General features: G+C 42.0%; 31 non-coding genes across 31 annotated transcripts; all 31 read right to left on the bottom strand.

Moving 5' to 3' along the window:
• Positions 1 to 357: 357 nt before the first annotated feature.
• Positions 358 to 430, bottom strand: trnav-cac (transfer RNA valine (anticodon CAC)). Its single transcript has one exon. It is a non-coding gene; the product is annotated as a tRNA-Val (tRNA).
• A 512-nt stretch (positions 431 to 942) lies between these two features.
• trnav-aac (transfer RNA valine (anticodon AAC)) lies at positions 943 to 1,015 on the bottom strand. The gene has a single exon. It is a non-coding gene; the product is annotated as a tRNA-Val (tRNA).
• An 800-nt stretch (positions 1,016 to 1,815) lies between these two features.
• On the bottom strand, positions 1,816 to 1,888 carry trnav-cac (transfer RNA valine (anticodon CAC)). The gene has a single exon. It is a non-coding gene; the product is annotated as a tRNA-Val (tRNA).
• A 511-nt stretch (positions 1,889 to 2,399) lies between these two features.
• trnav-aac (transfer RNA valine (anticodon AAC)) lies at positions 2,400 to 2,472 on the bottom strand. Its single transcript has one exon. It is a non-coding gene; the product is annotated as a tRNA-Val (tRNA).
• Positions 2,473 to 3,274: 802 nt separating this feature from the next.
• Positions 3,275 to 3,347, bottom strand: trnav-cac (transfer RNA valine (anticodon CAC)). The gene has a single exon. It is a non-coding gene; the product is annotated as a tRNA-Val (tRNA).
• Positions 3,348 to 3,859: 512 nt separating this feature from the next.
• trnav-aac (transfer RNA valine (anticodon AAC)) lies at positions 3,860 to 3,932 on the bottom strand. The gene has a single exon. It is a non-coding gene; the product is annotated as a tRNA-Val (tRNA).
• An 802-nt stretch (positions 3,933 to 4,734) lies between these two features.
• Positions 4,735 to 4,807, bottom strand: trnav-cac (transfer RNA valine (anticodon CAC)). Its single transcript has one exon. It is a non-coding gene; the product is annotated as a tRNA-Val (tRNA).
• A 512-nt stretch (positions 4,808 to 5,319) lies between these two features.
• Positions 5,320 to 5,392, bottom strand: trnav-aac (transfer RNA valine (anticodon AAC)). Its single transcript has one exon. It is a non-coding gene; the product is annotated as a tRNA-Val (tRNA).
• An 801-nt stretch (positions 5,393 to 6,193) lies between these two features.
• Positions 6,194 to 6,266, bottom strand: trnav-cac (transfer RNA valine (anticodon CAC)). The gene has a single exon. It is a non-coding gene; the product is annotated as a tRNA-Val (tRNA).
• A 1,390-nt stretch (positions 6,267 to 7,656) lies between these two features.
• Positions 7,657 to 7,729, bottom strand: trnav-cac (transfer RNA valine (anticodon CAC)). Its single transcript has one exon. It is a non-coding gene; the product is annotated as a tRNA-Val (tRNA).
• A 512-nt stretch (positions 7,730 to 8,241) lies between these two features.
• trnav-aac (transfer RNA valine (anticodon AAC)) lies at positions 8,242 to 8,314 on the bottom strand. The gene has a single exon. It is a non-coding gene; the product is annotated as a tRNA-Val (tRNA).
• Positions 8,315 to 8,823: 509 nt separating this feature from the next.
• On the bottom strand, positions 8,824 to 8,896 carry trnav-aac (transfer RNA valine (anticodon AAC)). Its single transcript has one exon. It is a non-coding gene; the product is annotated as a tRNA-Val (tRNA).
• Positions 8,897 to 9,699: 803 nt separating this feature from the next.
• trnav-cac (transfer RNA valine (anticodon CAC)) lies at positions 9,700 to 9,772 on the bottom strand. The gene has a single exon. It is a non-coding gene; the product is annotated as a tRNA-Val (tRNA).
• A 512-nt stretch (positions 9,773 to 10,284) lies between these two features.
• trnav-aac (transfer RNA valine (anticodon AAC)) lies at positions 10,285 to 10,357 on the bottom strand. Its single transcript has one exon. It is a non-coding gene; the product is annotated as a tRNA-Val (tRNA).
• An 801-nt stretch (positions 10,358 to 11,158) lies between these two features.
• On the bottom strand, positions 11,159 to 11,231 carry trnav-cac (transfer RNA valine (anticodon CAC)). The gene has a single exon. It is a non-coding gene; the product is annotated as a tRNA-Val (tRNA).
• Positions 11,232 to 11,743: 512 nt separating this feature from the next.
• trnav-aac (transfer RNA valine (anticodon AAC)) lies at positions 11,744 to 11,816 on the bottom strand. Its single transcript has one exon. It is a non-coding gene; the product is annotated as a tRNA-Val (tRNA).
• Positions 11,817 to 12,616: 800 nt separating this feature from the next.
• trnav-cac (transfer RNA valine (anticodon CAC)) lies at positions 12,617 to 12,688 on the bottom strand. Its single transcript has one exon. It is a non-coding gene; the product is annotated as a tRNA-Val (tRNA).
• Positions 12,689 to 13,200: 512 nt separating this feature from the next.
• Positions 13,201 to 13,273, bottom strand: trnav-aac (transfer RNA valine (anticodon AAC)). The gene has a single exon. It is a non-coding gene; the product is annotated as a tRNA-Val (tRNA).
• Positions 13,274 to 14,074: 801 nt separating this feature from the next.
• trnav-cac (transfer RNA valine (anticodon CAC)) lies at positions 14,075 to 14,147 on the bottom strand. Its single transcript has one exon. It is a non-coding gene; the product is annotated as a tRNA-Val (tRNA).
• Positions 14,148 to 14,657: 510 nt separating this feature from the next.
• Positions 14,658 to 14,730, bottom strand: trnav-aac (transfer RNA valine (anticodon AAC)). The gene has a single exon. It is a non-coding gene; the product is annotated as a tRNA-Val (tRNA).
• Positions 14,731 to 15,539: 809 nt separating this feature from the next.
• Positions 15,540 to 15,612, bottom strand: trnav-cac (transfer RNA valine (anticodon CAC)). The gene has a single exon. It is a non-coding gene; the product is annotated as a tRNA-Val (tRNA).
• Positions 15,613 to 16,124: 512 nt separating this feature from the next.
• trnav-aac (transfer RNA valine (anticodon AAC)) lies at positions 16,125 to 16,197 on the bottom strand. The gene has a single exon. It is a non-coding gene; the product is annotated as a tRNA-Val (tRNA).
• An 800-nt stretch (positions 16,198 to 16,997) lies between these two features.
• Positions 16,998 to 17,071, bottom strand: trnav-cac (transfer RNA valine (anticodon CAC)). The gene has a single exon. It is a non-coding gene; the product is annotated as a tRNA-Val (tRNA).
• A 512-nt stretch (positions 17,072 to 17,583) lies between these two features.
• trnav-aac (transfer RNA valine (anticodon AAC)) lies at positions 17,584 to 17,656 on the bottom strand. The gene has a single exon. It is a non-coding gene; the product is annotated as a tRNA-Val (tRNA).
• Positions 17,657 to 18,456: 800 nt separating this feature from the next.
• trnav-cac (transfer RNA valine (anticodon CAC)) lies at positions 18,457 to 18,529 on the bottom strand. The gene has a single exon. It is a non-coding gene; the product is annotated as a tRNA-Val (tRNA).
• A 512-nt stretch (positions 18,530 to 19,041) lies between these two features.
• On the bottom strand, positions 19,042 to 19,114 carry trnav-aac (transfer RNA valine (anticodon AAC)). Its single transcript has one exon. It is a non-coding gene; the product is annotated as a tRNA-Val (tRNA).
• Positions 19,115 to 19,914: 800 nt separating this feature from the next.
• Positions 19,915 to 19,987, bottom strand: trnav-cac (transfer RNA valine (anticodon CAC)). The gene has a single exon. It is a non-coding gene; the product is annotated as a tRNA-Val (tRNA).
• Positions 19,988 to 20,498: 511 nt separating this feature from the next.
• trnav-aac (transfer RNA valine (anticodon AAC)) lies at positions 20,499 to 20,571 on the bottom strand. The gene has a single exon. It is a non-coding gene; the product is annotated as a tRNA-Val (tRNA).
• Positions 20,572 to 21,370: 799 nt separating this feature from the next.
• trnav-cac (transfer RNA valine (anticodon CAC)) lies at positions 21,371 to 21,443 on the bottom strand. Its single transcript has one exon. It is a non-coding gene; the product is annotated as a tRNA-Val (tRNA).
• Positions 21,444 to 21,955: 512 nt separating this feature from the next.
• On the bottom strand, positions 21,956 to 22,028 carry trnav-aac (transfer RNA valine (anticodon AAC)). The gene has a single exon. It is a non-coding gene; the product is annotated as a tRNA-Val (tRNA).
• Positions 22,029 to 23,413: 1,385 nt separating this feature from the next.
• On the bottom strand, positions 23,414 to 23,486 carry trnav-aac (transfer RNA valine (anticodon AAC)). Its single transcript has one exon. It is a non-coding gene; the product is annotated as a tRNA-Val (tRNA).
• Between the last annotated feature and the right edge of the window lie 112 nt (positions 23,487 to 23,598).

Consider the following 23,598-nt stretch of genomic DNA (forward strand, 5'->3'; position numbering starts at 1 on the left):
GTACCGATGCAGGCTAGCTTCTTTTCCTTTGCGAGCCGGCCAACTAAATGTATCACACAATCACATCAAGCAGCTGAAATGACAGAAAACTATATACATTTTTGTTTGTTTTACCTTGGATTATATTGCCATTTCTTTGGATATATCCATTACAATGACCCTGATAAATGAATTTGCCTGGCTCTGAGAAGCTGTCAGTCTGGTCACATTCATACAGATCGCACGGTGGAGGTCCCCAAAAAAACGGCAACATTGATCCCCAGGTCGGAGAGGGAGACAGCAAGGTTTAGACAAAAGTCAATTGTTCCAAACCAAATGCTAGAATCCGGGCATTGGGAAATTTTGAATATTACTGAATGTTTCTGCCCGGTTTCGAACCGGGGACCTTTCGCGTGTGAGGCGAACATGATAACCACTACACTACAGAAACAGATTCAGTGGAATACTATGGGTGTGACTGACTTTTGCATGTGAGGCGAACGTGATAACCACTGCACTACGGAAACGACAATACAAATAGAGGAAGTCGTGGAAAATATTAGGAATGCCCACAAGTCTACCTCACATAATATCCCAAATTGAGTACCACAGAAAGAGCCATAATACCCATTAAAATCTAGCGGTCAAACAGGAAAATGGTTCCAATCGATTTTCCACCCTTCATGTTCCCCACAGGGGATTTTAAAAACACTTAAAATAAGAGCTGTGTTTCTTGTCGGCTTACCCTGGCATGATAAACTATTTGAATCATTATGGACCTCAGACCACACGTAGCAGGAATATATTCAGAGCGCCCAAGCTTGCCACATATGCAGAGTGCGTTACACAACAAAAAAGGTAGGTCTGAATACCAAATACTGAGAAGTGCGAAGGAAAAGGATGAATTCCGAAATTGGGACCGAGCCCGAAGTGAATAGGCTTACTGTCCAATTTGTTAAAATGTGTTTCCGCCCGGTCTCGAACCGGGGACCTTTCGCGTGTTAGGCGAACGTGATAACCACTACACTACGGAAACCTAAAACGTGGAATCCTAAGGGTGTGGCTGACTTTTGCTGGGTGGGTCATTTATCGCTCTCAGAACCTATTGAAAATCAGATATTCCTTTGTCCATTAATTGAGCAATAAGGCTTGAGAAGCCGGGAATTATCGTGTGCAGCCGGCTCTTGGAAGAGGCTTGGTGTGGCTGACTTTGGCTGGGTGGGGAATTTATCGCTCTCAGAAACAGGATGGACCTGAGCTCAATTTCCAGCCTCATAGCAAAGGGTCTGAAAACGTATGTAAATAAGGTATTTTTAAAATATTTGTTTTATTAATAAAAACTTTATGTTATCGCTTTGTCATTATGGGGTATTGTGTGTAGATAGATTTTATTTTATTTTATTTCCTCCATTTTAGTATAAGGCTGTAACGTAACAAAATGTGGAAAAAAGTAAGGGGGCTGAAAACTTTCCAAATGCACTGTACCGATGCAGGCTAGCTTCTTTTCCTTTGCTAGCCAGCCAACTAAATGTATCACACAATCACATCAAGCAGCTGAAATGACAGAAAACTATCTACATTTTTGTTTGTTTTACCTTGGATTATATTGCCATTTCTTTGGATATATCCATTACAATGACCCTGATAAATGAATTTGCCTGGCTCTGAGAAGCTGTCAGTCTGGTCACATTCATACAGATCGCACGGTGGAGGTCCCCAAAAACGGCAACATTGATCCCCAGGTCGGAGAGGGAGACAGCAAGGTTTAGACAAAAGTCAACTGTTTCAAACCAAATGCTAGAATCCGGGCATTGGGAAATTTTGAATATTACTAAATGTTTCCGCCCGGTTTCGAACCGGGGACCTTTCGCGTGTGAGGCGAACGTGATAACCACTACACTACAGAAACCGATTCAGTGGAATACTATGGGTGTGACTGACTTTTGCATGTGAGGCGAACGTGATAACCACTGCACTACGGAAACGACAATTCAAAAAGAGGAAGTCGTGGAAAATATTAGGAATGCCCACAAGTCTACCTCACATAATATCCCAAATTGAGTACCACAGAAAGAGCCATAATACCCATTAAAATCTAGCGGTCAAACAGGAAAATGGTTCCAATCGATTTTCCACCCTTCATGTTCCCCACAGGGGATTTTAAAAACACTTAAAATAAGAGCTGTGTTTCTTGTCGGCTTACCCTGGCATGATAAACTATTTGAATCATTATGGACCTCAGACCACACGTAGCAGGAATATATTCAGAGCGCCCAAGCTTGCCACACATGCAGAGTGCGTTACACAACAAAAAAGGTAGGTCTGAATACCAAATACTGAGAAGTGCGAAGGAAAAGGATGAATTCGAAATTGGGACCGAGCCCGAAGTGAATAGGCTTACTGTCCAATTTGTTAAAATGTGTTTCCGCCCGGTCTCGAACCGGGGACCTTTCGCGTGTTAGGCGAACGTGATAACCACTACACTACGGAAACCTAAAACGTGGAATCCTAAGGGTGTGGCTGACTTTTGCTGGGTGGGTCATTTATCGCTCTCAGAACCTATTGAAAATCAGATATTCCTTTGTCCATTAATTGAGCAATAAGGCTTGAGAAGCCGGGAATTATCGTGTGCAGCCGGCTCTTGGAAGAGGCTTGGTGTGGCTGACTTTGGCTGGGTGGGGAATTTATCGCTCTCAGAAACAGGATGGACCTGAGCTCAATTTCCAGCCTCATAGCAAAGGGTCTGAAAACGTATGTAAATAAGGTATTTTTAAAATATTTGTTTTATTAATAAAAACTTTATGTTATCGCTTTGTCATTATGGGGTATTGTGTGTAGATAGATTTTATTTTATTTTATTTCCTCCATTTTAGTATAAGGCTGTAACGTAACAAAATGTGGAAAAAAGTAAGGGGGCTGAAAACTTTCCAAATGCATTGTACCGATGTAGGCTAGCTTCTTTTCCTTTGCTAGCCAGCCAACTAAATGTATCACACAATCACATCAAGCAGCTGAAATGACAGAAAACTATCTACATTTTTGTTTGTTTTACCTTGGATTATATTGCCATTTCTTTGGATATATCCATTACAATGACCCTGATAAATGAATTTGCCTGGCTCTGAGAAGCTGTCAGTCTGGTCACATTCATACAGATCGCACGGTGGAGGTCCCCAAAAAACGGCAACATTGATCCCCAGGTCGGAGAGGGAGACAGCAAGGTTTAGACAAAAGTCAACTGTTTCAAACCAAATGCTAGAATCCTGGGCATTGGGAAATTTTGAATATTACTAAATGTTTCCGCCCGGTTTCGAGCCGGGGACCTTTCGCGTGTGAGGCGAACGTGATAACCACTACACTACAGAAACCGATTCAGTGGAATACTATGGGTGTGACTGACTTTTGCATGTGAGGCGAACGTGATAACCACTGCACTACGGAAACGACAATTCAAAAAGAGGAAGTCGTGGAAAATATTAGGAATGCCCACAAGTCTACCTCACATAATATCCCAAATTGAGTACCACAGAAAGAGCCATAATACCCATTAAAATCTAGCGGTCAAACAGGAAAATGGTTCCAATCGATTTTCCACCCTTCATGTTCCCCACAGGGGATTTTAAAAACACTTAAAATAAGAGCTGTGTTTCTTGTCGGCTTACCCTGGCATGATAAACTATTTGAATCATTATGGACCTCAGACCACACGTAGCAGGAATATATTCAGAGCGCCCAAGCTTGCCACATATGCAGAGTGCGTTACACAACAAAAAAGGTAGGTCTGAATACCAAATACTGAGAAGTGCGAAGGAAAAGGATGAATTCCGAAATTGGGACCGAGCCCGAAGTGAATAGGCTTACTGTCCAATTTGTTAAAATGTGTTTCCGCCCGGTCTCGAACCGGGGACCTTTCGCGTGTTAGGCGAACGTGATAACCACTACACTACGGAAACCTAAAACGTGGAATCCTAAGGGTGTGGCTGACTTTTGCTGGGTGGGTCATTTATCGCTCTCAGAACCTATTGAAAATCAGATATTCCTTTGTCCATTAATTGAGCAATAAGGCTTGAGAAGCCGGGAATTATCGTGTGCAGCCGGCTCTTGGAAGAGGCTTGGTGTGGCTGACTTTGGCTGGGTGGGGAATTTATCGCTCTCAGAAACAGGATGGACCTGAGCTCAATTTCCAGCCTCATAGCAAAGGGTCTGAAAACGTATGTAAATAAGGTATTTTTAAAATATTTGTTTTATTAATAAAAACTTTATGTTATCGCTTTGTCATTATGGGGTATTGTGTGTAGATAGATTTTATTTTATTTTATTTCCTCCATTTTAGTATAAGGCTGTAACGTAACAAAATGTGGAAAAAAGTAAGGGGGCTGAAAACTTTCCAAATGCACTGTACCGATGCAGGCTAGCTTCTTTTCCTTTGCTAGCCAGCCAACTAAATGTATCACACAATCACATCAAGCAGCTGAAATGACAGAAAACTATCTACATTTTTGTTTGTTTTACCTTGGATTATATTGCCATTTCTTTGGATATATCCATTACAATGACCCTGATAAATGAATTTGCCTGGCTCTGAGAAGCTGTCAGTCTGGTCACATTCATACAGATCGCACGGTGGAGGTCCCCAAAAAAACGGCAACATTGATCCCCAGGTCGGAGAGGGAGACAGCAAGGTTTAGACAAAAGTCAACTGTTTCAAACCAAATGCTAGAATCTGGGCATTGGGAAATTTTGAATATTACTAAATGTTTCCGCCCGGTTTCGAGCCGGGGACCTTTCGCGTGTGAGGCGAACGTGATAACCACTACACTACAGAAACCGATTCAGTGGAATACTATGGGTGTGACTGACTTTTGCATGTGAGGCGAACGTGATAACCACTGCACTACGGAAACGACAATTCAAAAAGAGGAAGTCGTGGAAAATATTAGGAATGCCCACAAGTCTACCTCACATAATATCCCAAATTGAGTACCACAGAAAGAGCCATAATACCCATTAAAATCTAGCGGTCAAACAGGAAAATGGTTCCAATCGATTTTCCACCCTTCATGTTCCCCACAGGGGATTTTAAAAACACTTAAAATAAGAGCTGTGTTTCTTGTCGGCTTACCCTGGCATGATAAACTATTTGAATCATTATGGACCTCAGACCACACGTAGCAGGAATATATTCAGAGCGCCCAAGCTTGCCACATATGCAGAGTGCGTTACACAACAAAAAAGGTAGGTCTGAATACCAAATACTGAGAAGTGCGAAGGAAAAGGATGAATTCCGAAATTGGGACCGAGCCCGAAGTGAATAGGCTTACTGTCCAATTTGTTAAAATGTGTTTCCGCCCGGTCTCGAACCGGGGACCTTTCGCGTGTTAGGCGAACGTGATAACCACTACACTACGGAAACCTAAAACGTGGAATCCTAAGGGTGTGGCTGACTTTTGCTGGGTGGGTCATTTATCGCTCTCAGAACCTATTGAAAATCAGATATTCCTTTGTCCATTAATTGAGCAATAAGGCTTGAGAAGCCGGGAATTATCGTGTGCAGCCGGCTCTTGGAAGAGGCTTGGTGTGGCTGACTTTGGCTGGGTGGGGAATTTATCGCTCTCAGAAACAGGATGGACCTGAGCTCAATTTCCAGCCTCATAGCAAAGGGTCTGAAAACGTATGTAAATAAGGTATTTTTAAAATATTTGTTTTATTAATAAAAACTTTATGTTATCGCTTTGTCATTATGGGGTATTGTGTGTAGATAGATTTTATTTTATTTTATTTCCTCCATTTTAGTATAAGGCTGTAACGTAACAAAATGTGGAAAAAAGTAAGGGGGCTGAAAACTTTCCAAATGCACTGTACCGATGCAGGCTAGCTTCTTTTCCTTTGCTAGCCAGCCAACTAAATGTATCACACAATCACATCAAGCAGCTGAAATGACAGAAAACCATCTACATTTTTGTTTGTTTTACCTTGGATTATATTGCCATTTCTTTGGATATATCCATTACAATGACCCTGATAAATGAATTTGCCTGGCTCTGAGAAGCTGTCAGTCTGGTCACATTCATACAGATCGCACGGTGGAGGTCCCCAAAAAACGGCAACATTGATCCCCAGGTCGGAGAGGGAGACAGCAAGGTTTAGACAAAAGTCAATTGTTTCAAACCAAATGCTAGAATCCGGGCATTGGGAAATTTTGAATATTACTAAATGTTTCTGCCCGGTTTCGAACCGGGGACCTTTCGCGTGTGAGGCGAACGTGATAACCACTACACTACAGAAACAGATGCAGTGGAATACTATGGGTGTGACTGACTTTTGCATGTGAGGCGAACGTGATAACCACTGCACTACGGAAACGACAATACAAAAAGAGGAAGTCGTGGAAAATATTAGGAATGCCCACAAGTCTACCTCACATAATATCCCAAATTGAGTACCACAGAAAGAGCCATAATACCCATTAAAATCTAGCGGTCAAACAGGAAAATGGTTCCAATCGATTTTCCACCCTTCATGTTCCCCACAGGGGATTTTAAAAACACTTAAAATAAGAGCTGTGTTTCTTGTCGGCTTACCCTGGCATGATAAACTATTTGAATCATTATGGACCTCAGACCACACGTAGCAGGAATATATTCAGAGCGCCCAAGCTTGCCACACATGCAGAGTGCGTTACACAACAAAAAAGGTAGGTCTGAATACCAAATACTGAGAAGTGCGAAGGAAAAGGATGAATTCCGAAATTGGGACCGAGCCCGAAGTGAATAGGCTTACTGTCCAATTTGTTAAATTGTGTTTCCCGCCGGTCTCGAACCGGGGACCTTTCGCGTGTTTAGGCGAACGTGATAACCACTACACTACGGAAACCTAAAACATGGAATCCTAAGGGTGTGGCTGACTTTTGCTGGGTGGGGCATTTATCGCTCTCAGAACCTATTGAAAATCAGATATTCCTTTGTCCATTAATTGAGCAATAAGGCTTGAGAAGCCGGGAATTATCGTGTGCAGCCGGCTCTTGGAAGAGGCTTGGTGTGGCTGACTTTGGCTGGGTGGGGAATTTATCGCTCTCAGAAACAGGATGGACCTGGGCTCAATTTCCAGCCTCATAGCAAAGGGTCTGAAAACGTATGTAAATAAGGTATTTTTAAAATATTTGTTTTATTAATAAAAACTTTATGTTATCGCTTTGTCATTATGGGGTATTGTGTGTAGATAGATTTTATTTATTTTTTTATTTCCTCCATTTTAGTATAAGGCTGTAACGTAACAAAATGTGGAAAAAAGTAAGGGGGCTGAAAACTTTCCAAATGCACTGTACCGATGCAGGCTAGCTTCTTTTCCTTTGCTAGCCAGCCAACTAAATGTATCACACAATCACATCAAGCAGCTGAAATGACAGAAAACCATCTACATATTTGTTTGTTTTACCTTGGATTATATTGCCATTTCTTTGGATATATCCATTACAATGACCCTGATAAATGAATTTGCCTGGCTCTGAGAAGCTGTCAGTCTGGTCACATTCATACAGATCGCACGGTGGAGGTCCCCAAAAAAACGGCAACATTGATCCCCAGGTCGGAGAGGGAGACAGCAAGGTTTAGACAAAAGTCAATTGTTTCAAACCAAATGCTAGAATCCGGGGATTGGGAAATTTTGAATATTACTAAATGTTTCTGCCCGGTTTCGAACCGGGGACCTTTCGCGTGTGAGGCGAACGTGATAACCACTACACTACAGAAACCTATTCAGTGAAATATTATTGGTGTGACTGACTTTTGCATGTGAGGCGAACGTGATAACCACTGCACTACGGAAACGACAATTCAAAAAGAGGAAGTCGTGGAAAATATTAGGAATGCCCACAAGTCTACCTCACATAATATCCCAAATTGAGTACCACAGAAAGAGCCATAATACCCATTAAAATCTAGCGGTCAAACAGGAAAATGGTTCCAATCGATTTTCCACCCTTCATGTTCCCCACAGGGGATTTTAAAAACACTTAAAATAAGAGCTGTGTTTCTTGTCGGCTTACCCTGGCATGATAAACTATTTGAATCATTATGGACCTCAGACCACACGTAGCAGGAATATATTCAGAGCGCCCAAGCTTGCCACACATGCAGAGTGCGTTACACAACAAAAAAGGTAGGTCTGAATACCAAATACTGAGAAGTGCGAAGGAAAAGGATGAATTCCGAAATTGGGACCGAGCCCGAAGTGAATAGGCTTACTGTGCAATTTGTTAAAATGTGTTTCCGCCCGGTCTCGAACCGGGGACCTTTCGCGTGTTAGGCGAACGTGATAACCACTACACTACAGAAACCGGTTCAGTGGAATACTATGGGTGTGACTGACTTTTGCATGTGAGGCGAACGTGATAACCACTGCACTACGGAAACGACAATTCAAAAAGAGGAAGTCGTGGAAAATATTAGGAATGCCCACAAGTCTACCTCACATAATATCCCAAATTGAGTACCACAGAAAGAGCCATAATACCCATTAAAATCTAGCGGTCAAACAGGAAAATGGTTCCAATCGATTTTCCACCCTTCATGTTCCCCACAGGGGATTTTAAAAACACTTAAAATAAGAGCTGTGTTTCTTGTCGGCTTACCCTGGCATGATAAACTATTTGAATCATTATGGACCTCAGACCACACGTAGCAGGAATATATTCAGAGCGCCCAAGCTTGCCACACATGCAGAGTGCGTTACACAAAAAAGGTAGGTCTGAATACCAAATACTGAGAAGTGCGAAGGAAAAGGATGAATTCCGAAATTGGGACCGAGCCCGAAGTGAATAGGCTTACTGTCCAATTTGTTAAAATGTGTTTCCGCCCGGTCTCGAACCGGGGACCTTTCGCGTGTTAGGCGAACGTGATAACCACTACACTACGGAAACCTAAAACGTGGAATCCTAAGGGTGTGGCTGACTTTTGCTGGGTGGGTCATTTATCGCTCTCAGAACCTATTGAAAATCAGATATTCCTTTGTCCATTAATTGAGCAATAAGGCTTGAGAAGCCGGGAATTATCGTGTGCAGCCGGCTCTTGGAAGAGGCTTGGTGTGGCTGACTTTGGCTGGGTGGGGAATTTATCGCTCTCAGAAACAGGATGGACCTGAGCTCAATTTCCAGCCTCATAGCAAAGGGTCTGAAAACGTATGTAAATAAGGTATTTTTAAAATATTTGTTTTATTAATAAAAACTTTATGTTATCGCTTTGTCATTATGGGGTATTGTGTGTAGATAGATTTTATTTTATTTTATTTCCTCCATTTTAGTATAAGGCTGTAACGTAACAAAATGTGGAAAAAAGTAAGGGGGCTGAAAACTTTCCAAATGCACTGTACCGATGCAGGCTAGCTTCTTTTCCTTTGCTAGCCAGCCAACTAAATGTATCACACAATCACATCAAGCAGCTGAAATGACAGAAAACTATCTACATTTTTGTTTGTTTTACCTTGGATTATATTGCCATTTCTTTGGATATATCCATTACAATGACCCTGATAAATGAATTTGCCTGGCTCTGAGAAGCTGTCAGTCTGGTCACATTCATACAGATCGCACGGTGGAGGTCCCCCCAAAAAACGGCAACATTGATCCCCAGATCGGAGAGGGAGACAGCAAGGTTTAGACAAAAGTTAACTGTTTCAAACCAAATGCTAGAATCTGGGCATTGGGAAATTTTGAATATTACTAAATGTTTCTGCCCGGTTTCGAACCGGGGACCTTTCGCGTGTGAGGCGAACGTGATAACCACTACACTACAGAAACAGATTCAGTGGAATACTATGGGTGTGACTGACTTTTGCATGTGAGGCGAACGTGATAACCACTGCACTACGGAAACGACAATACAAATAGAGGAAGTCGTGGAAAATATTAGGAATGCCCACAAGTCTACCTCACATAATATCCCAAATTGAGTACCACAGAAAGAGCCATAATACCCATTAAAATCTAGCGGTCAAACAGGAAAATGGTTCCAATCGATTTTCCACCCTTCATGTTCCCCACAGGGGATTTTAAAAACACTTAAAATAAGAGCTGTGTTTCTTGTCGGCTTACCCTGGCATGATAAACTATTTGAATCATTATGGACCTCAGACCACACGTAGCAGGAATATATTCAGAGCGCCCAAGCTTGCCACACATGCAGAGTGCGTTACACAACAAAAAAGGTAGGTCTGAATACCAAATACTGAGAAGTGCGAAGGAAAAGGATGAATTCCGAAATTGGGACCGAGCCCGAAGTGAATAGGCTTACTGTCCAATTTGTTAAAATGTGTTTCCGCCCGGTCTCGAACCGGGGACCTTTCGCGTGTTAGGCGAACGTGATAACCACTACACTACGGAAACCTAAAACGTGGAATCCTAAGGGTGTGGCTGACTTTTGCTGGGTGGGTCATTTATCGCTCTCAGAACCTATTGAAAATCAGATATTCCTTTGTCCATTAATTGAGCAATAAGGCTTGAGAAGCCGGGAATTATCGTGTGCAGCCGGCTCTTGGAAGAGGCTTGGTGTGGCTGACTTTGGCTGGGTGGGGAATTTATCGCTCTCAGAAACAGGATGGACCTGAGCTCAATTTCCAGCCTCATAGCAAAGGGTCTGAAAACGTATGTAAATAAGGTATTTTTAAAATATTTGTTTTATTAATAAAAACTTTATGTTATCGCTTTGTCATTATGGGGTATTGTGTGTAGATAGATTTTATTTTATTTTATTTCCTCCATTTTAGTATAAGGCTGTAACGTAACAAAATGTGGAAAAAAGTAAGGGGGCTGAAAACTTTCCAAATGCACTGTACCGATGCAGGCTAGCTTCTTTTCCTTTGCTAGCCAGCCAACTAAATGTATCACACAATCACATCAAGCAGCTGAAATGACAGAAAACCATCTACATTTTTGTTTGTTTTACCTTGGATTATATTGCCATTTCTTTGGATATATCCATTACAATGACCCTGATAAATGAATTTGCCTGGCTCTGAGAAGCTGTCAGTCTGGTCACATTCATACAGATCGCACGGTGGAGGTCCCCAAAAAACGGCAACATTGATCCCCAGGTCGGAGAGGGAGACAGCAAGGTTTAGACAAAAGTCAATTGTTTCAAACCAAATGCTAGAATCTGGGCATTGGGAAATTTTGAATATTACTAAATGTTTCCGCCCGGTTTCGAGCCGGGGACCTTTCGCGTGTGAGGCGAACGTGATAACCACTACACTACAGAAACAGATTCAGTGGAATACTATGGGTGTGACTGACTTTTGCATGTGAGGCGAACGTGATAACCACTGCACTACGGAAACGACAATACAAAAAGAGGAAGTCGTGGAAAATATTAGGAATGCCCACAAGTCTACCTCACATAATATCCCAAATTGAGTACCACAGAAAGAGCCATAATACCCATTAAAATCTAGCGGTCAAACAGGAAAATGGTTCCAATCGATTTTCCACCCTTCATGTTCCCCACAGGGGATTTTAAAAACACTTAAAATAAGAGCTGTGTTTCTTGTCGGCTTACCCTGGCATGATAAACTATTTGAATCATTATGGACCTCAGACCACACGTAGCAGGAATATATTCAGAGCGCCCAAGCTTGCCACACATGCAGAGTGCGTTACACAACAAAAAAGGTAGGTCTGAATACCAAATACTGAGAAGTGCGAAGGAAAAGGATGAATTCCGAAATTGGGACCGAGCCCGAAGTGAATAGGCTTACTGTCCAATTTGTTAAAATGTGTTTCCGCCCGGTCTCGAACCGGGGACCTTTCGCGTGTTAGGCGAACGTGATAACCACTACACTACGGAAACCTAAAACTTGGAATCCTAAGGGTGTGGCTGACTTTTGCTGGGTGGGTCATTTATCGCTCTCAGAACCTATTGAAAATCAGATATTCCTTTGTCCATTAATTGAGCAATAAGGCTTGAGAAGCCGGGAATTATCGTGTGCAGCCGGCTCTTGGAAGAGGCTTGGTGTGGCTGACTTTGGCTGGGTGGGGAATTTATCGCTCTCAGAAACAGGATGGACCTGGGCTCAATTTCCAGCCTCATAGCAAAGGGTCTGAAAACGTATGTAAATAAGGTATTTTTAAAATATTTGTTTTATTAATAAAAACTTTATGTTATCGCTTTGTCATTATGGGGTATTGTGTGTAGATAGATTTTATTTTATTTTATTTCCTCCATTTTAGTATAAGGCTGTAACGTAACAAAATGTGGAAAAAAGTAAGGGGCTGAAAACTTTCCAAATGCACTGTACCGATGCAGGCTAGCTTCTTTTCCTTTGCTAGCCAGCCAACTAAATGTATCACACAATCACATCAAGCAGCTGAAATGACAGAAAACCATCTACATTTTTGTTTGTTTTACCTTGGATTATATTGCCATTTCTTTGGATATATCCATTACAATGACCCTGATAAATGAATTTGCCTGGCTCTGAGAAGCTGTCAGTCTGGTCACATTCATACAGATCGCACGGTGGAGGTCCCCAAAAAACGGCAACATTGATCCCCAGGTCGGAGAGGGAGACAGCAAGGTTTAGACAAAAGTCAACTGTTTCAAACCAAATGCTAGAATCTGGGCATTGGGAAATTTTGAATATTACTAAATGTTTCTGCCCGGTTTCGACCGGGGACCTTTCGCGTGTGAGGCGAACGTGATAACCACTACACTACAGAAACAGATTCAGTGGAATACTATGGGTGTGACTGACTTTTGCATGTGAGGCGAACGTGATAACCACTGCACTACGGAAACGACAATTCAAAAAGAGGAAGTCGTGGAAAATATTAGGAATGCCCACAAGTCTACCTCACATAATATCCCAAATTGAGTACCACAGAAAGAGCCATAATACCCATTAAAATCTAGCGGTCAAACAGGAAAATGGTTCCAATCGATTTTCCACCCTTCATGTTCCCCACAGGGGATTTTAAAAACACTTAAAATAAGAGCTGTGTTTCTTGTCGGCTTACCCTGGCATGATAAACTATTTGAATCATTATGGACCTCAGACCACACGTAGCAGGAATATATTCAGAGCGCCCAAGCTTGCCACATATGCAGAGTGCGTTACACAACAAAAAAGGTAGGTCTGAATACCAAATACTGAGAAGTGCGAAGGAAAAGGATGAATTCCGAAATTGGGACCGAGCCCGAAGTGAATAGGCTTACTGTCCAATTTGTTAAAATGTGTTTCCGCCCGGTCTCGAACCGGGGACCTTTCGCGTGTTAGGCGAACGTGATAACCACTACACTACGGAAACCTAAAACGTGGAATCCTAAGGGTGTGGCTGACTTTTGCTGGGTGGGTCATTTATCGCTCTCAGAACCTATTGAAAATCAGATATTCCTTTGTCCATTAATTGAGCAATAAGGCTTGAGAAGCCGGGAATTATCGTGTGCAGCCGGCTCTTGGAAGAGGCTTGGTGTGGCTGACTTTGGCTGGGTGGGGAATTTATCGCTCTCAGAAACAGGATGGACCTGAGCTCAATTTCCAGCCTCATAGCAAAGGGTCTGAAAACGTATGTAAATAAGGTATTTTTAAAATATTTGTTTTATTAATAAAAACTTTATGTTATCGCTTTGTCATTATGGGGTATTGTGTGTAGATAGATTTTATTTTATTTTATTTCCTCCATTTTAGTATAAGGCTGTAACGTAACAAAATGTGGAAAAAAGTAAGGGGGCTGAAAACTTTCCAAATGCACTGTACCGATGCAGGCTAGCTTCTTTTCCTTTGCTAGCCAGCCAACTAAATGTATCACACAATCACATCAAGCAGCTGAAATGACAGAAAACCATCTACATTTTTGTTTGTTTTACCTTGGATTATATTGCCATTTCTTTGGATATATCCATTACAATGACCCTGATAAATGAATTTGCCTGGCTCTGAGAAGCTGTCAGTCTGGTCACATTCATACAGATCGCACGGTGGAGGTCCCCAAAAAACGGCAACATTGATCCCCAGGTCGGAGAGGGAGACAGCAAGGTTTAGACAAAAGTCAACTGTTTCAAACCAAATGCTAGAATCCGGGCATTGGGAAATTTTGAATATTACTAAATGTTTCTGCCCGGTTTCGAGCCGGGGACCTTTCGCGTGTGAGGCGAACGTGATAACCACTACACTACAGAAACCGATTCAGTGGAATACTATGGGTGTGACTGACTTTTGCATGTGAGGCGAACGTGATAACCACTGCACTACGGAAACGACAATTCAAAAAGAGAAGTCGTGGAAAATATTAGGAATGCCCACAAGTCTACCTCACATAATATCCCAAATTGAGTACCACAGAAAGAGCCATAATACCCATTAAAATCTAGCGGTCAAACAGGAAAATGGTTCCAATCGATTTTCCACCCTTCATGTTCCCCACAGGGGATTTTAAAAACACTTAAAATAAGAGCTGTGTTTCTTGTCGGCTTACCCTGGCATGATAAACTATTTGAATCATTATGGACCTCAGACCACACGTAGCAGGAATATATTCAGAGCGCCCAAGCTTGCCACACATGCAGAGTGCGTTACACAACAAAAAAGGTAGGTCTGAATACCAAATACTGAGAAGTGCGAAGGAAAAGGATGAATTCGAAATTGGGACCGAGCCCGAAGTGAATAGGCTTACTGTCCAATTTGTTAAAATGTGTTTCCGCCCGGTCTCGAACCGGGGACCTTTCGCGTGTTAGGCGAACGTGATAACCACTACACTACGGAAACCTAAAAAACAAAAAACGTGGAATCCTAAGGGTGTGGCTGACTTTTGCTGGGTGGGTCATTTATCGCTCTCAGAACCTATTGAAAATCAGATATTCCTTTGTCCATTAATTGAGCAATAAGGCTTGAGAAGCCGGGAATTATCGTGTGCAGCCGGCTCTTGGAAGAGGCTTGGTGTGGCTGACTTTGGCTGGGTGGGGAATTTATCGCTCTCAGAAACAGGATGGACCTGAGCTCAATTTCCAGCCTCATAGCAAAGGGTCTGAAAACGTATGTAAATAAGGTATTTTTAAAATATTTGTTTTATTAATAAAAACTTTATGTTATCGCTTTGTCATTATGGGGTATTGTGTGTAGATAGATTTTATTTTATTTTATTTCCTCCATTTTAGTATAAGGCTGTAACGTAACAAAATGTGGAAAAAAGTAAGGGGGCTGAAAACTTTCCAAATGCATTGTACCGATGCAGGCTAGCTTCTTTTCCTTTGCTAGCCAGCCAACTAAATGTATCACACAATCACATCAAGCAGCTGAAATGACAGAAAACTATCTACATTTTGTTTGTTTTACCTTGGATTATATTGCCATTTCTTTGGATATATCCATTACAATGACCCTGATAAATGAATTTGCCTGGCTCTGAGAAGCTGTCAGTCTGGTCACATTCATACAGATCGCACGGTGGAGGTCCCAAAAAAACGGCAACATTGATCCCCAGGTCGGAGAGGGAGACAGCAAGGTTTAGACAAAAGTCAACTGTTTCAAACCAAATGCTAGAATCCGGGCATTGGGAAATTTTGAATATTACTAAATGTTTCCGCCCGGTTTCGAGCCGGGGACCTTTCGCGTGTGAGGCGAACGTGATAACCACTACACTACAGAAACCGATTCAGTGGAATACTATGGGTGTGACTGACTTTTGCATGTGAGGCGAACGTGATAACCACTGCACTACGGAAACGACAATTCAAAAAGAGGAAGTCGTGGAAAATATTAGGAATGCCCACAAGTCTACCTCACATAATATCCCAAATTGAGTACCACAGAAAGAGCCATAATACCCATTAAAATCTAGCGGTCAAACAGGAAAATGGTTCCAATCGATTTTCCACCCTTCATGTTCCCCACAGGGGATTTTAAAAACACTTAAAATAAGAGCTGTGTTTCTTGTCGGCTTACCCTGGCATGATAAACTATTTGAATCATTATGGACCTCAGACCACACGTAGCAGGAATATATTCAGAGCGCCCAAGCTTGCCACACATGCAGAGTGCGTTACACAACAAAAAAGGTAGGTCTGAATACCAAATACTGAGAAGTGCGAAGGAAAAGGATGAATTCCGAAATTGGGACCGAGCCCGAAGTGAATAGGCTTACTGTCCAATTTGTTAAAATGTGTTTCCGCCCGGTCTCGAACCGGGGACCTTTCGCGTGTTAGGCGAACGTGATAACCACTACACTACGGAAACCTAAAACGTGGAATCCTAAGGGTGTGGCTGACTTTTGCTGGGTGGGTCATTTATCGCTCTCAGAACCTATTGAAAATCAGATATTCCTTTGTCCATTAATTGAGCAATAAGGCTTGAGAAGCCGGGAATTATCGTGTGCAGCCGGCTCTTGGAAGAGGCTTGGTGTGGCTGACTTTGGCTGGGTGGGGAATTTATCGCTCTCAGAAACAGGATGGACCTGAGCTCAATTTCCAGCCTCATAGCAAAGGGTCTGAAAACGTATGTAAATAAGGTATTTTTAAAATATTTGTTTTATTAATAAAAACTTTATGTTATCGCTTTGTCATTATGGGGTATTGTGTGTAGATAGATTTTATTTTATTTTATTTCCTCCATTTTAGTATAAGGCTGTAACGTAACAAAATGTGGAAAAAAGTAAGGGGGCTGAAAACTTTCCAAATGCACTGTACCGATGCAGGCTAGCTTCTTTTCCTTTGCTAGCCAGCCAACTAAATGTATCACACAATCACATCAAGCAGCTGAAATGACAGAAAACCATCTACATTTTTGTTTGTTTTACCTTGGATTATATTGCCATTTCTTTGGATATATCCATTACAATGACCCTGATAAATGAATTTGCCTGGCTCTGAGAAGCTGTCAGTCTGGTCACATTCATACAGATCGCACGGTGGAGGTCCCAAAAAACGGCAACATTGATCCCCAGGTCGGAGAGGGAGACAGCAAGGTTTAGACAAAAGTCAACTGTTTCAAACCAAATGCTAGAATCCGGGCATTGGGAAATTTTGAATATTACTAAATGTTTCCGCCCGGTTTCGAAGCCGGGGACCTTTCGCGTGTGAGGCAAACGTGATAACCACTACACTACAGAAACAGATTCAGTGGAATACTATGGGTGTGACTGACTTTTGCATGTGAGGCGAACGTGATAACCACTGCACTACGGAAACGACAATTCAAAAAGAGGAAGTCGTGGAAAATATTAGGAATGCCCACAAGTCTACCTCACATAATATCCCAAATTGAGTACCACAGAAAGAGCCATAATACCCATTAAAATCTAGCGGTCAAACAGGAAAATGGTTCCAATCGATTTTCCACCCTTCATGTTCCCCACAGGGGATTTTAAAAACACTTAAAATAAGAGCTGTGTTTCTTGTCGGCTTACCCTGGCATGATAAACTATTTGAATCATTATGGACCTCAGACCACACGTAGCAGGAATATATTCAGAGCGCCCAAGCTTGCCACACATGCAGAGTGCGTTACACAACAAAAAAGGTAGGTCTGAATACCAAATACTGAGAAGTGCGAAGGAAAAGGATGAATTCCGAAATTGGGACCGAGCCCGAAGTGAATAGGCTTACTGTCCAATTTGTTAAAATGTGTTTCCGCCCGGTCTCGAACCGGGGACCTTTCGCGTGTTAGGCGAACGTGATAACCACTACACTACGGAAACCTAAAACGTGGAATCCTAAGGGTGTGGCTGACTTTTGCTGGGTGGGTCATTTATCGCTCTCAGAACCTATTGAAAATCAGATATTCCTTTGTCCATTAATTGAGCAATAAGGCTTGAGAAGCCGGGAATTATCGTGTGCAGCCGGCTCTTGGAAGAGGCTTGGTGTGGCTGACTTTGGCTGGGTGGGGAATTTATCGCTCTCAGAAACAGGATGGACCTGAGCTCAATTTCCAGCCTCATAGCAAAGGGTCTGAAAACGTATGTAAATAAGGTATTTTTAAAATATTTGTTTTATTAATAAAAACTTTATGTTATCGCTTTGTCATTATGGGGTATTGTGTGTAGATAGATTTTATTTTATTTTATTTCCTCCATTTTAGTATAAGGCTGTAACGTAACAAAATGTGGAAAAAAGTAAGGGGGCTGAAAACTTTCCAAATGCACTGTACCGATGCAGGCTAGCTTCTTTTCCTTTGCTAGCCAGCCAACTAAATGTATCACACAATCACATCAAGCAGCTGAAATGACAGAAAACCATCTACATTTTTGTTTGTTTTACCTTGGATTATATTGCCATTTCTTTGGATATATCCATTACAATGACCCTGATAAATGAATTTGCCTGGCTCTGAGAAGCTGTCAGTCTGGTCACATTCATACAGATTGCACGGTGGAGGTCCAAAAAAACGGCAACATTGATCCCCAGGTCGGAGAGGGAGACAGCAAGGTTTAGACAAAAGTCAACTGTTTCAAACCAAATGCTAGAATCCGGGCATTGGGAAATTTTGAATATTACTAAATGTTTCCGCCCGGTTTCGAGCCGGGGACCTTTCGCGTGTGAGGCGAACGTGATAACCACTACACTACAGAAACCGATTCAGTGGAATACTATGGGTGTGACTGACTTTTGCATGTGAGGCGAACGTGATAACCACTGCACTACGGAAACGACAATTCAAAAAGAGGAAGTCGTGGAAAATATTAGGAATGCCCACAAGTCTACCTCACATAATATCCCAAATTGAGTACCACAGAAAGAGCCATAATACCCATTAAAATCTAGCGGTCAAACAGGAAAATGGTTCCAATCGATTTTCCACCCTTCATGTTCCCCACAGGGGATTTTAAAAACACTTAAAATAAGAGCTGTGTTTCTTGTCGGCTTACCCTGGCATGATAAACTATTTGAATCATTATGGACCTCAGACCACACGTAGCAGGAATATATTCAGAGCGCCCAAGCTTGCCACACATGCAGAGTGCGTTACACAACAAAAAAGGTAGGTCTGAATACCAAATACTGAGAAGTGCGAAGGAAAAGGATGAATTCCGAAATTGGGACCGAGCCCGAAGTGAATAGGCTTACTGTCCAATTTGTTAAAATGTGTTTCCGCCCGGTCTCGAACCGGGGACCTTTCGCGTGTTAGGCGAACGTGATAACCACTACACTACGGAAACCTAAAACGTGGAATCCTAAGGGTGTGGCTGACTTTTGCTGGGTGGGTCATTTATCGCTCTCAGAACCTATTGAAAATCAGATATTCCTTTGTCCATTAATTGAGCAATAAGGCTTGAGAAGCCGGAATTATCGTGTGCAGCCGGCTCTTGGAAGAGGCTTGGTGTGGCTGACTTTGGCTGGGTGGGGAATTTATCGCTCTCAGAAACAGGATGGACCTGAGCTCAATTTCCAGCCTCATAGCAAAGGGTCTGAAAACGTATGTAAATAAGGTATTTTTAAAATATTTGTTTTATTAATAAAAACTTTATGTTATCGCTTTGTCATTATGGGGTATTGTGTGTAGATAGATTTTATTTTATTTTATTTCCTCCATTTTAGTATAAGGCTGTAACGTAACAAAATGTGGAAAAAAGTAAGGGGGCTGAAAACTTTCCAAATGCACTGTACCGATGCAGGCTAGCTTCTTTTCCTTTGCTAGCCAGCCAACTAAATGTATCACACAATCACATCAAGCAGCTGAAATGACAGAAAACCATCTACATTTTTGTTTGTTTTACCTTGGATTATATTGCCATTTCTTTGGATATATCCATTACAATGACCCTGATAAATGAATTTGCCTGGCTCTGAGAAGCTGTCAGTCTGGTCACATTCATACAGATCGCACGGTGGAGGTCCCCAAAAAACGGCAACATTGATCCCCAGGTCGGAGAGGGAGACAGCAAGGTTTAGACAAAAGTCAACTGTTTCAAACCAAATGCTAGAATCTGGGCATTGGGAAATTTTGAATATTACTAAATGTTTCCGCCCGGTTTCGAGCCGGGGACCTTTCGCGTGTGAGGCGAACGTGATAACCACTACACTACAGAAACCGATTCAGTGGAATACTATGGGTGTGACTGACTTTTGCATGTGAGGCGAACGTGATAACCACTGCACTACGGAAACGACAATTCAAAAAGAGGAAGTCGTGGAAAATATTAGGAATGCCCACAAGTCTACCTCACATAATATCCCAAATTGAGTACCACAGAAAGAGCCATAATACCCATTAAAATCTAGCGGTCAAACAGGAAAATGGTTCCAATCGATTTTCCACCCTTCATGTTCCCCACAGGGGATTTTAAAAACACTTAAAATAAGAGCTGTGTTTCTTGTCGGCTTACCCTGGCATGATAAACTATTTGAATCATTATGGACCTCAGACCACACGTAGCAGGAATATATTCAGAGCGCCCAAGCTTGCCACATATGCAGAGTGCGTTACACAACAAAAAAGGTAGGTCTGAATACCAAATACTGAGAAGTGCGAAGGAAAAGGATGAATTCGAAATTGGGACCGAGCCCGAAGTGAATAGGCTTACTGTCCAATTTGTTAAAATGTGTTTCCGCCCGGTCTCGAACCGGGGACCTTTCGCGTGTTAGGCGAACGTGATAACCACTACACTACGGAAACCTAAAACGTGGAATCCTAAGGGTGTGGCTGACTTTTGCTGGGTGGGTCATTTATCGCTCTCAGAACCTATTGAAAATCAGATATTCCTTTGTCCATTAATTGAGCAATAAGGCTTGAGAAGCCGGGAATTATCGTGTGCAGCCGGCTCTTGGAAGAGGCTTGGTGTGGCTGACTTTGGCTGGGTGGGGAATTTATCGCTCTCAGAAACAGGATGGACCTGAGCTCAATTTCCAGCCTCATAGCAAAGGGTCTGAAAACGTATGTAAATAAGGTATTTTTAAAATATTTGTTTTATTAATAAAAACTTTATGTTATCGCTTTGTCATTATGGGGTATTGTGTGTAGATAGATTTTATTTTATTTTATTTCCTCCATTTTAGTATAAGGCTGTAACGTAACAAAATGTGGAAAAAAGTAAGGGGGCTGAAAACTTTCCAAATGCATTGTACCGATGTAGGCTAGCTTCTTTTCCTTTGCTAGCCAGCCAACTAAATGTATCACACAATCACATCAAGCAGCTGAAATGACAGAAAACTATCTACATTTTTGTTTGTTTTACCTTGGATTATATTGCCATTTCTTTGGATATATCCATTACAATGACCCTGATAAATGAATTTGCCTGGCTCTGAGAAGCTGTCAGTCTGGTCACATTCATACAGATTGCGGTGGAGGTCCCCAAAAAACGGCAACATTGATCCCCAGGTCGGAGAGGGAGACAGCAAGGTTTAGACAAAAGTCAACTGTTTCAAACCAAATGCTAGAATCTGGGCATTGGGAAATTTTGAATATTACTAAATGTTTCCGCCCGGTTTCGAGCCGGGGACCTTTCGCGTGTGAGGCGAACGTGATAACCACTACACTACAGAAACCGATTCAGTGGAATACTATGGGTGTGACTGACTTTTGCATGTGAGGCGAACGTGATAACCACTGCACTACGGAAACGACAATTCAAAAAGAGGAAGTCGTGGAAAATATTAGGAATGCCCACAAGTCTACCTCACATAATATCCCAAATTGAGTACCACAGAAAGAGCCATAATACCCATTAAAATCTAGCGGTCAAACAGGAAAATGGTTCCAATCGATTTTCCACCCTTCATGTTCCCCACAGGGGATTTTAAAAACACTTAAAATAAGAGCTGTGTTTCTTGTCGGCTTACCCTGGCATGATAAACTATTTGAATCATTATGGACCTCAGACCACACGTAGCAGGAATATATTCAGAGCGCCCAAGCTTGCCACATATGCAGAGTGCGTTACACAACAAAAAAGGTAGGTCTGAATACCAAATACTGAGAAGTGCGAAGGAAAAGGATGAATTCCGAAATTGGGACCGAGCCCGAAGTGAATAGGCTTACTGTCCAATTTGTTAAAATGTGTTTCCGCCCGGTCTCGAACCGGGGACCTTTCGCGTGTTAGGCGAACGTGATAACCACTACACTACGGAAACCTAAAACGTGGAATCCTAAGGGTGTGGCTGACTTTTGCTGGGTGGGTCATTTATCGCTCTCAGAACCTATTGAAAATCAGATATTCCTTTGTCCATTAATTGAGCAATAAGGCTTGAGAAGCCGGGAATTATCGTGTGCAGCCGGCTCTTGGAAGAGGCTTGGTGTGGCTGACTTTGGCTGGGTGGGGAATTTATCGCTCTCAGAAACAGGATGGACCTGAGCTCAATTTCCAGCCTCATAGCAAAGGGTCTGAAAACGTATGTAAATAAGGTATTTTTAAAATATTTGTTTTATTAATAAAAACTTTATGTTATCGCTTTGTCATTATGGGGTATTGTGTGTAGATAGATTTTATTTTATTTTATTTCCTCCATTTTAGTATAAGGCTGTAACGTAACAAAATGTGGAAAAAAGTAAGGGGGCTGAAAACTTTCCAAATGCACTGTACCGATGCAGGCTAGCTTCTTTTCCTTTGCTAGCCAGCCAACTAAATGTATCACACAATCACATCAAGCAGCTGAAATGACAGAAAACCATCTACATATTTGTTTGTTTTACCTTGGATTATATTGCCATTTCTTTGGATATATCCATTACAATGACCCTGATAAATGAATTTGCCTGGCTCTGAGAAGCTGTCAGTCTGGTCACATTCATACAGATCGCACGGTGGAGGTCCCCCAAAAAACGGCAACATTGATCCCCAGATCGGAGAGGGAGACAGCAAGGTTTAGACAAAAGTTAACTGTTTCAAACCAAATGCTAGAATCTGGGCATTGGGAAATTTTGAATATTACTAAATGTTCCCGCCCGGTTTCGAACCGGGGACCTTTCGCGTATGAGGCGAATGTGATAACCACTACACTACAGAAACAGATGCAGTGGAATACTATGGGTGTGACTGACTTTTGCATGTGAGGCGAACGTGATAACCACTGCACTACGGAAACGACAATACAAAAAGAGGAAGTCGTGGAAAATATTAGGAATGCCCACAAGTCTACCTCACATAATATCCCAAATTGAGTACCACAGAAAGAGCCATAATACCCATTAAAATCTAGCGGTCAAACAGGAAAATGGTTCCAATCGATTTTCCACCCTTCATGTTCCCCACAGGGGATTTTAAAAACACTTAAAATAAGAGCTGTGTTTCTTGTCGGCTTACCCTGGCATGATAAACTATTTGAATCATTATGGACCTCAGACCACACGTAGCAGGAATATATTCAGAGCGCCCAAGCTTGCCACACATGCAGAGTGCGTTACACAACAAAAAGGTAGGTCTGAATACCAAATACTGAGAAGTGCGAAGGAAAAGGATGAATTCGAAATTGGGACCGAGCCCGAAGTGAATAGGCTTACAGTGCAATTTGTTAAAATGTATTTCCGCCCGGTCTCGAACCGGGGACCTTTCGCGTGTTAGGCGAACGTGATAACCACTACACTACAGAAACCTAAAACGTGGAATCCTAAGGGTGTGGCTGACTTTTTTTTGCTGGGTGGGTCATTTATCGCTCTCAGAACCTATTGAAAATCAGATATTCCTTTGTCCATTAATTGAGCAAT

The sequence above is a fragment of the Oncorhynchus masou genome, unplaced genomic scaffold (genome assembly GCF_036934945.1).
Source record: "Oncorhynchus masou masou isolate Uvic2021 unplaced genomic scaffold, UVic_Omas_1.1 unplaced_scaffold_2324, whole genome shotgun sequence".
NCBI classification, from domain to species: Eukaryota; Metazoa; Chordata; class Actinopteri; order Salmoniformes; family Salmonidae; genus Oncorhynchus; species Oncorhynchus masou.